We start from the raw sequence: 10000 nt of genomic DNA, 5'->3' as shown, positions 1-10000 counted from the left end.
ACACCCCGGCGCGAGGCCGGGGCCGGCAGGGGCCCTCCGATGGCGGGTCATGATTGCCAATCGGTCAGTGGTTGTGTGTGTTGCGGTGGGGCCGGGAGGACCGCTCCTCCTGCGTCGGACCCGGGTCATGGGAAGTGCCGTGTGGCGGTGGTGGGGCCGGGAGGACCGCTCCTCCTGCGTCGGACCCGAGTCATGGGAAGTGCCGTGTGGCGGGGCCGGGAGGACCGCTCCTCCTGCGTCGGACCCGAGTCATAGGAAGTGCCGTGTGGCGGGGCCGGGAGGACCGCTCCTCCTGCGTCGGACCCGAGTCATAGGAAGTGCCGTGTGGCGGGGCCGGGAGGACCGCTCCTCCTGCGTCGGACCCGAGTCATAGGAAGTGCCGTGTGGTGGGGCCGGGAGGACCGCTCCTCCTGCGTCGGACCCGAGTCATAGGAAGTGCCGTGTTGCGCTGGTGGGGCCGTGCCCGCCAACAGCCTTCAGTGGTCGGATACCACGTTTGCAAGCTCCCCGCTGGAATGGGGACTTAGAAGAAATGAGGGGAAAATTCCCCCGGAGCTCCGTGCCTGAGGGCGGGCTGTGAGCCGCGCCGCGTCCGCCAACAGCCTTCCATGGTCGGACACCATTGTTCGCAAGTTGCCCGCTGGAATGGGCACATAGAAGAAATTTCGAGGATAACATCCACCAGAGCGCCAGGGCGGCCGTTATTGCAGTATGCGTCCGCCTGGCAGCTCTCTTCCGCGGGAACCATTGGGCAATTTCTTTCACGGAGGTGGACATAGAAGAATTTTTGTTTCTAAAAACGTGGTTCCTAAAAATGTGCCCCAGGTGTTTTGGAAAACCCGGGTAAACCTGGGAAGTAGGCAAATGACCCTCTGACTAGGGGTAAAAACGTTTGCCTACTGCAGCGCCCCTAATGCAATTCGGCGGAACTGCAACGCCCCTGGTCGCCTAAACGCTACCCCTGGTCGCCTAAACCTCACCCCTGGTCGCCTAAACCTCACCCCTGGTCGCCTAAAAGTCACCCCTGGTCGCCTAAATTGTCAACCCCTGGTCACCTAAATTGTCAACCCCTGGTCGCCTAAAGGGGACTTAGAAGAAATGAGGGGGCAAATTCCCCCTGGAGCTCCGTGCCTGAGGGCGGGCTGTGAGCCGCGCCGCGTCCGCCAACAGCCTTCAGTGGTCGGATACAATGTATGAAAGTTCCCCGCTGGAAAGGGGACTTAGAAGAAATGAGGCAAATTTCCCCGGAGCTCCGTGCCTGAGGGCGGGCTGTGAGCCGCGCCGCGCCCGCCAACAGCCTTCAGTGGTCGGATACAATGTTTGAAAGTTCCCCGCTGGAAAGGGGACTTAGAAGAAATGAGGCAAATTTCCCCGGAGCTCCGTGCCTGAGGGCGGGCTGTGAGCCGCGCCGCGCCCGCCAACAGCCTTCAGTGGTCGGATACAATGTTTGAAAGGTCCCCGCTGGAAAGGGGACTTAGAAGAAATGAGGCAAATTTCCCCGGAGCTCCGTGCCTGAGGGCGGGCTGTGAGCCGCGCCGCGTCCGCCAACAGCCTTCAGTGGTCGGATACAATGTTTCAAAGTTCCCCGCTGGAAAGGGGACTTAGAAGAAATTTGTAAAAATTCACCCGGAGCTCCGTGCCTGAGGGCCGGCTATGAGCCGCGCCGTGCCCGCCAACAGCCTTCCACGGTCGGATACAATGTTTCAAAGTTCCCCGCTTGAAAGGGGACTTAGAAGGAATTTGTCAAATTCACCCGGAGCTCCGTGCCTGAGGGCCGGCTATGAGCCGCGCCGTGCCCGCCAACAGCCTTCCACGGTCGGATACAATGTTTGAAAGTTCCCCGCTGGAAAGGGGACTTAGAAGAAATGAGGGGGAAATTCCCCCGGAGCTCCGTGCCTGAGGGCGGGCTGTGAGCCGCGCCGCGTCCGCCAACAGCCTTCAGTGGTCGGATACAATGTTTGAAAGTTCCCCGCTGGAAAGGGGACTTAGAAGAAATGAGGCAAATTTCCCCGGAGCTCCGTGCCTGAGGGCGGGCTGTGAGCCGCGCCGCGTCCGCCAACAGCCTTCAGTGGTCGGATACAATGTTTGAAAGGTCCCCGCTGGAAAGGGGACTTAGAAGAAATGAGGCAAATTTCCCCGGAGCTCCGTGCCTGAGGGCGGGCTGTGAGCCGCGCCGCGCCCGCCAACAGCCTTCAGTGGTCGGATACAATGTTTGAAAGTTCCCCGCTGGAAAGGGGACTTAGAAGAAATTTGTAAAAATTCACCCGGAGCTCCGTGCCCGAGGGCCGGCTATGAGCCCCGCCGTGCCCGCCAACAGCCTTCCACGGTCGGATACAATGTTTCAAAGTTCCCCGCTGGAAAGGGGACTTAGAAGAAATTTGTAAAAATTCACCCGGAGCTCCGTGCCCGAGGGCCGGCTATGAGCCGCGCCGTGCCCGCCAACAGCCTTCCACGGTCGGATACAATGTTTCAAAGTTCCCCGCTGGAAAGGGGACTTAGAAGAAATTTGTGAAAATTCACCCGGAGCTCCGTGCCTGAGGGCCGGCTATGAGCCGCGCCGTGCCCGCCAACAGCCTTCCACGGTCGGATACAATGTTTCAAAGTTCCCCGCTGGAAAGGGGACTTAGAGGAAATTTGTGAAAATTCACCCGGAGCTCCGTGCCTGAGGGCCGGCTATGAGCCGCGCCGTGCCCGCCAACAGCCTTCCACGGTCGGATACAATGTTTCAAAGTTCCCCGCTGGAAAGGGGACTTAGAAGAAATTTGTAAAAATTCACCCGGAGCTCCGTGCCCGAGGGCCGGCTATGAGCCGCGCCGTGCCCGCCAACAGCCTTCCACGGTCGGATACAATGTTTCAAAGTTCCCCGCTGGAAAGGGGACTTAGAAGAAATTTGTGAAAATTCACCCGGAGCTCCGTGCCTGAGGGCCGGCTATGAGCCGCGCCGTGCCCGCCAACAGCCTTCCACGGTCGGATACAATGTTTCAAAGTTCCCCGCTGGAAAGGGGACTTAGAAGAAATTTGTGAAAATTCACCCGGAGCTCCGTGCCTGAGGGCCGGCTATGAGCCGCGCCGTGCCCGCCAACAGCCTTCCACGGTCGGATACAATGTTTCAAAGTTCCCCGCTGGAAAGGGGACTTAGAGGAAATTTGTGAAAATTCACCCGGAGCTCCGTGCCTGAGGGCCGGCTATGAGCCGCGCCGTGCCCGCCAACAGCCTTCCACGGTCGGATACAATGTTTCAAAGTTCCCCGCTGGAAAGGGGACTTAGAAGAAATTTGTGAAAATTCACCCGGAGCTCCGTGCCTGAGGGCCGGCTATGAGCCGCGCCGTGCCCGCCAACAGCCTTCCACGGTCGGATACAATGTTTCAAAGTTCCCCGCTGGAAAGGGGACTTAGAAGAAATTTGTGAAAATTCACCCGGAGCTCCGTGCCCGAGGGCCGGCTATGAGCCGCGCCGTGCCCGCCAACAGCCTTCCACGGTCGGATACAATGTTTCAAAGTTCCCCGCTGGAAAGGGGACTTAGAAGAAATTTGTAAAAATTCACCCGGAGCTCCGTGCCTGAGGGCCGGCTATGAGCCGCGCCGTGCCCGCCAACAGCCTTCCACGGTCGGATACAATGTTTCAAAGTTCCCCGCTGGAAAGGGGACTTAGAAGAAATTTGTAAAAATTCACCCGGAGCTCCGTGCCCGAGGGCCGGCTATGAGCCGCGCCGTGCCCGCCAACAGCCTTCCACGGTCGGATACAATGTTTCAAAGTTCCCCGCTGGAAAGGGGACTTAGAAGAAATTTGTGAAAATTCACCCGGAGCTCCGTGCCTGAGGGCCGGCTATGAGCCGCGCCGTGCCCGCCAACAGCCTTCCACGGTCGGATACAATGTTTCAAAGTTCCCCGCTGGAAAGGGGACTTAGAAGAAATTTGTGAAAATTCACCCGGAGCTCCGTGCCTGAGGGCCGGCTATGAGCCGCGCCGTGCCCGCCAACAGCCTTCCACGGTCGGATACAATGTTTCAAAGTTCCCCGCTGGAAAGGGGACTTAGAGGAAATTTGTGAAAATTCACCCGGAGCTCCGTGCCTGAGGGCCGGCTATGAGCCGCGCCGTGCCCGCCAACAGCCTTCCACGGTCGGATACAATGTTTCAAAGTTCCCCGCTGGAAAGGGGACTTAGAAGAAATTTGTGAAAATTCACCCGGAGCTCCGTGCCTGAGGGCCGGCTATGAGCCGCGCCGTGCCCGCCAACAGCCTTCCACGGTCGGATACAATGTTTCAAAGTTCCCCGCTGGAAAGGGGACTTAGAAGAAATTTGTGAAAATTCACCCGGAGCTCCGTGCCCGAGGGCCGGCTATGAGCCGCGCCGTGCCCGCCAACAGCCTTCCACGGTCGGATACAATGTTTCAAAGTTCCCCGCTGGAAAGGGGACTTAGAAGAAATTTGTAAAAATTCACCCGGAGCTCCGTGCCTGAGGGCCGGCTATGAGCCGCGCCGTGCCCGCCAACAGCCTTCCACGGTCGGATACAATGTTTCAAAGTTCCCCGCTGGAAAGGGGACTTAGAAGAAATTTGTAAAAATTCACCCGGAGCTCCGTGCCCGAGGGCCGGCTATGAGCCGCGCCGTGCCCGCCAACAGCCTTCCACGGTCGGATACAATGTTTCAAAGTTCCCCGCTGGAAAGGGGACTTAGAAGAAATTAGGCAACTTTCCCCGGAGCTCCATGCCTGAGTGCGGGCTGTTTGCCGCGCCGTGCCCGCCAACAGCCTTCAGTGGTCGGATACAATGTTTCAAAGTTCCCCGCTGGAAAGGGGACTTAGAAGAAATTATGAATATTTTTGTTTCTAAAAACGTGATCCCTGAAAATGTGCCCCAGGTGTTTTGGAAAACCCGGGTAAACCTGGGAAGTAGGCAAATGACCCTCTGACTAGGGGGGAAGAACGTTTGCCTACTGCAGCGCCCCTAATGCAATTCGGCGGAACTGCAACGCCCCTGGTCGCCTAAACGCTACCCCTGGTCGCCTAAAAGCTACCCCTGGTCGCCTAAAAGCTACCCCTGGTCGCCTAAAAGCTACCCCTGGTCGCCTAAACGCTACCCCTGGTCGCCTAAACGCTACCCCTGGTCGCCTAAACGCTTCCCCTGGTCACCTAAACGCTTCCCCTGGTCACCTAAACGCTACCCCTGGTCGCCTAAACGCTACCCCTGGTCGCCTAACTGACCCCTCGTGTGTGGGGATCAACGTTTGCCTACTAGGGCGTCCTCCGGCGGCCTCTCGGCAGTACTGCAGGCCCATTTTAGCCGAGCCCATTGAAATGAATGGGGGAATTTTATACGTTTTTGCCTTTTTTTCCCCCCTCGTTCTTTTTGTATTTATTCATTTATTTCAACTTTTACCGACTCAACCGCCCTCCGGCGTGCCCCCGGCGGTCCCGCAAGCCCAATTCGGCCGAGCCCATTGAAATGAATGGGGGGATTTTATACGTTTTTGCCTTTTTTCCCCCCCTCGTTCTTTTTGTATTTATTCATTTATTTCAACTTTTACCGACTCAACCGCCCTCCGGCGTGCCCCCGGCGGTCCCGCAAGCCCAATTCGGCCGAACCCATTGAAATGAATGGGGGAATTTTATACGTTTTTGCCTTTTTTTTTCCCCCCTCGTTCTTTTTGTATTTATTCATTTATTTCAACTTTTACCGACTCAACCGCCCTCCGGCGTGCCCCCGGCGGTCCCGCAAGCCCAATTCGGCCGAACCCATTGAAATGAATGGGGGAATTTTATACGTTTTTGCCTTTTTTTTTCCCCCCTCGTTCTTTTTGTATTTATTCATTTATTTCAACTTTTACCGACTCAACCGCCCTCCGGCGTGCCCCCGGCGGTCCCGCAAGCCCAATTCGGCCGAACCCATTGAAATGAATGGGGGAATTTTATACGTTTTTGCCTTTTTTTTTCCCCCCTCGTTCTTTTTGTATTTATTCATTTATTTCAACTTTTACCGACTCAACCGCCCTCCGGCGTGCCCCCGGCGGTCCCGCAAGCCCAATTCGGCCGAACCCATTGAAATGAATGGGGGAATTTTATACGTTTTTGCCTTTTTTTTTCCCCCCTCGTTCTTTTTGTATTTATTCATTTATTTCAACTTTTACCGACTCAACCGCCCTCCGGCGTGCCCCCGGCGGTCCCGCAAGCCCAATTCGGCCGAACCCATTGAAATGAATGGGGGAATTTTATACGTTTTTGCCTTTTTTTTTCCCCCCTCGTTCTTTTTGTATTTATTCATTTATTTCAACTTTTACCGACTCAACCGCCCTCCGGCGTGCCCTCGGCGGTCCCGCAAGCCCAATTCGGCCGAGCCCATTGAAATGAATGGGGGAATTTTATACGTTTTTGCCTTTTTTTCCCCCCCCCCCTCGTCCTTTTTGTATTTATTCATTTATTTCAACTTTTACCGACTCAACCGCCCTCCGGCGTGCCCTCGGCGGTCCCGCAAGCCCAATTCGGCCGAGCCCATTGAAATGAATGGGGGAATTTTATACGTTTTTGCCTTTTTCTCCCCCCCTCGTTCTTTTTGTATTTATTCATTTATTTCAACTTTTACCGACTCAACCGCCCTCCGGCGTGCCCTCGGCGGTCCCGCAAGCCCAATTCGGCCGAGCCCATTGAAATGAATGGGGGAATTTTATACGTTTTTGCCTTTTTTCCCCCCCCCCTCGTCCTTTTTGTATTTATTCATTTATTTCAACTTTTACCGACTCAACCGCCCTCCGGCGTGCCCTCGGCGGTCCCGCAAGCCCAAATCGGCCGAGCCCATTGAAATGAATGGGGGGATTTTCTACGTTTTTGCCTTTTTTCCCCCCCCTCGTCCTTTTTGTATTTATTTACTTATTTCAACCTTTACCGACTTAGGGGCCACTTGGCACCGCCTGTGCCCGGGGAAGGTGCTCATATTCGGCTTCACTGTCAGGCAGCATGCACTCCTCCTCCGGAGCTTCCATTTGGGCAAACTTAGGGGCCGCTTGGCACCGTCCGTGCCCGGGGAAGGTGCTCCTATTCGGGCCAAGTGTGACACACGCCCGCCCTCCTCCTCCGGAGCTTCCATGAGGGTAAACTTAGGGGCCGCTTGGCACCGCCTGTGCCCGGGGAAGGTGCTCATATTCGGCTTCACTGTCACACAGCATGCACTCATCCTCCGGAGCTTCCATAAGGGCAAACTTAGGGGCCGCTTGGCACCGCCTGTGCCCGGGGAAGGTGCTCATATTCGGGCCAAGTGTGACACACGCCCGCACTCCTCCTCCGGAGCTTCCATTTGGGCAAACTTAGGGGCCACTTGGCACCGCCTGTGCCCGGGGAAGGTGCTCATATTCGGCTTCACTGTCAGGCAGCATGCACTCCTCCTCCGGAGCTTCCATTTGGGCAAACTTAGGGGCCGCTTGGCACCGTCCGTGCCCGGGGAAGGTGCTTCTATTCGGCTTCACTGTCACACAGCATGCACTCCTCCTCCGGAGCTTCCATAAGGGCAAACTTAGGGGCCGCTTGGCACCGTCCGTGCCCGGGGAAGGTGCTCCTCTTCGGGCCAAGTGTGACACACGCCCGCCCTCCTCCTCCGGAGCTTCCATGAGGGTAGACTTAGGGGCCGCTTGGCACCGCCTGTGCCCGGGGAAGGTGCTCATATTCGGCTTCACTGTCAGGCAGCATGCACTCCTCCTCCGGAGCTTCCATAAGGGCAAACTTAGGGGCCGCTTGGCACCGTCTGTGCCCGGGGAAGGTGCTCCTATTCGGGCCAAGTGTGACACACGCCCGCACTCCTCCTCCGGAGCTTCCATTTGGGCAAACTTAGGGGCCGCTTGGCACCGCCTGTGCCCGGGGAAGGTGCTCATATTCGGCTTCACTGTCAGGCAGCATGCACTCCTCCTCCGGAGCTTCCATTTGGGCAAACTTAGGGGCCGCTTGGCACCGCCTGTGCCCGGGGAAGGTGCTCATATTCGGCTTCACTGTCAGGCAGCATGCACTCCTCCTCCGGAGCTTCCATAAGGGCAAACTTAGGGGCCGCTTGGCACCGTCTGTGCCCGGGGAAGGTGCTCCTATTCGGGCCAAGTGTGACACACGCCCGCACTCCTCCTCCGGAGCTTCCATTTGGGCAAACTTAGGGGCCGCTTGGCACCGCCTGTGCCCGGGGAAGGTGCTCCTATTCGGCTTCACTGTCAGGCAGCATGCACTCCTCCTCCGGAGCTTCCATTTGGGCAAACTTAGGGGCCGCTTGGCACCGCCTGTGCCCGGGGAAGGTGCTCATATTCGGCTTCACTGTCAGGCAGCATGCACTCCTCCTCCGGAGCTTCCATAAGGGCAAACTTAGGGGCCGCTTGGCACCGTCTGTGCCCGGGGAAGGTGCTCCTATTCGGGCCAAGTGTGACACACGCCCGCACTCCTCCTCCGGAGCTTCCATTTGGGCAAACTTAGGGGCCGCTTGGCACCGCCTGTGCCCGGGGAAGGTGCTCATATTCGGCTTCACTGTCAGGCAGCATGCACTCCTCCTCCGGAGCTTCCATTTGGGCAAACTTAGGGGCCGCTTGGCACCGCCTGTGCCCGGGGAAGGTGCTCCTATTCGGGCCATGTGTGACACACGCCCGCACTCCTCCTCCGGAGCTTCCATTTGGGCAAACTTAGGGGCCGCTTGGCACCGCCTGTGCCCGGGGAAGGTGCTCATATTCGGCTTCACTGTCAGGCAGCATGCACTCCTCCTCCGGAGCTTCCATAAGGGCAAACTTAGGGGCCGCTTGGCACCGTCTGTGCCCGGGGAAGGTGCTCCTATTCGGGCCAAGTGTGACACACGCCCGCACTCCTCCTCCGGAGCTTCCATGAGGGTAGACTTAGGGGCCGCTTGGCACCGCCTGTGCCCGGGGAAGGTGCTCATATTCGGCTTCACTGTCAGGCAGCATGCACTCCTCCTCCGGAGCTTCCATAAGGGCAAACTTAGGGGCCGCTTGGCACCGTCTGTGCCCGGGGAAGGTGCTCCTATTCGGGCCAAGTGTGACACACGCCCGCCCTCCTCCTCCGGAGCTTCCATTAGGGTAGACTTAGGGGCCGCTTGGCACCGCCTGTGCCCGGGGAAGGTGCTCATATTCGGCTTCACTGTCAGGCAGCATGCACTCCTCCTCCGGAGCTTCCATTTGGGCAAACTTAGGGGCCGCTTGGCACCGCCCGTGCCCGGGGAAGGTGCTCCTATTCGGGCCAAGTGTGACACACGCCCGCACTCCTCCTCCGGAGCTTCCATTTGGGCAAACTTAGGGGCCGCTTGGCACCGCCTGTGCCCGGGGAAGGTGCTCATATTCGGCTTCACTGTCACACAGCATGCACTCCTCCTCCGGAGCTTCCATAAGGGCAAACTTAGGGGCCGCTTGGCACCGCCTGTGCCCGGGGAAGGTGCTCATATTCGGCTTCACTGTCACACAGCGTGCACTCCTCCTCCGGAGCTTCCATAAGGGCAAACTTAGGGGCCGCTTGGCACCGTCTGTGCCCGGGGAAGGTGCTCCTATTCGGGCTAAGTGTGACACACGCCCGCCCTCCTCCTCCGGAGCTTCCATGAGGGTAGACTTAGGGGCCACTTGGCACCGCCTGTGCCCGGGGAAGGTGCTCATATTCGGCTTCACTGTCCGGAGCTTCCATAAGGGCAAACTTAGGGGCCGCTTGGCACCGTCTGTGCCCGGGGAAGGTGCTCCTATTCGGCTTCACTGTCACACAGCATGCACTCCTCCTCCGGAGCTTCCATAAGGGCAAACTTAGGGGCCGCTTGGCACCGTCTGTGCCCGGGGAAGGTGCTCCTATTCGGCTTCACTGTCACACAGCATGCACTCCTCCTCCGGAGCTTCCATAAGGGCAAACTTAGGGGCCGCTTGGCACCGTATGTGCCCGGGGAAGGTGCTCCTATTCGGCTTCACTGTCATGCAGCATGCACTCCTCCACCGGAGCTTCCATTTGGGCAAACTTAGGGGCCGCTTGGCACCGCCTGTGCCCGGGGAAGGTGC

Source organism: Idiotropiscis lumnitzeri, unplaced genomic scaffold (assembly GCF_059441095.1).
Source record: "Idiotropiscis lumnitzeri isolate Australia: NSW breed Sydney's pygmy pipehorse unplaced genomic scaffold, RoL_Ilum_1.0 HiC_scaffold_263, whole genome shotgun sequence".
Classification (NCBI taxonomy): domain Eukaryota; kingdom Metazoa; phylum Chordata; class Actinopteri; order Syngnathiformes; family Syngnathidae; genus Idiotropiscis; species Idiotropiscis lumnitzeri.
Note: the sequence above shows the minus strand (reverse complement) of the source record.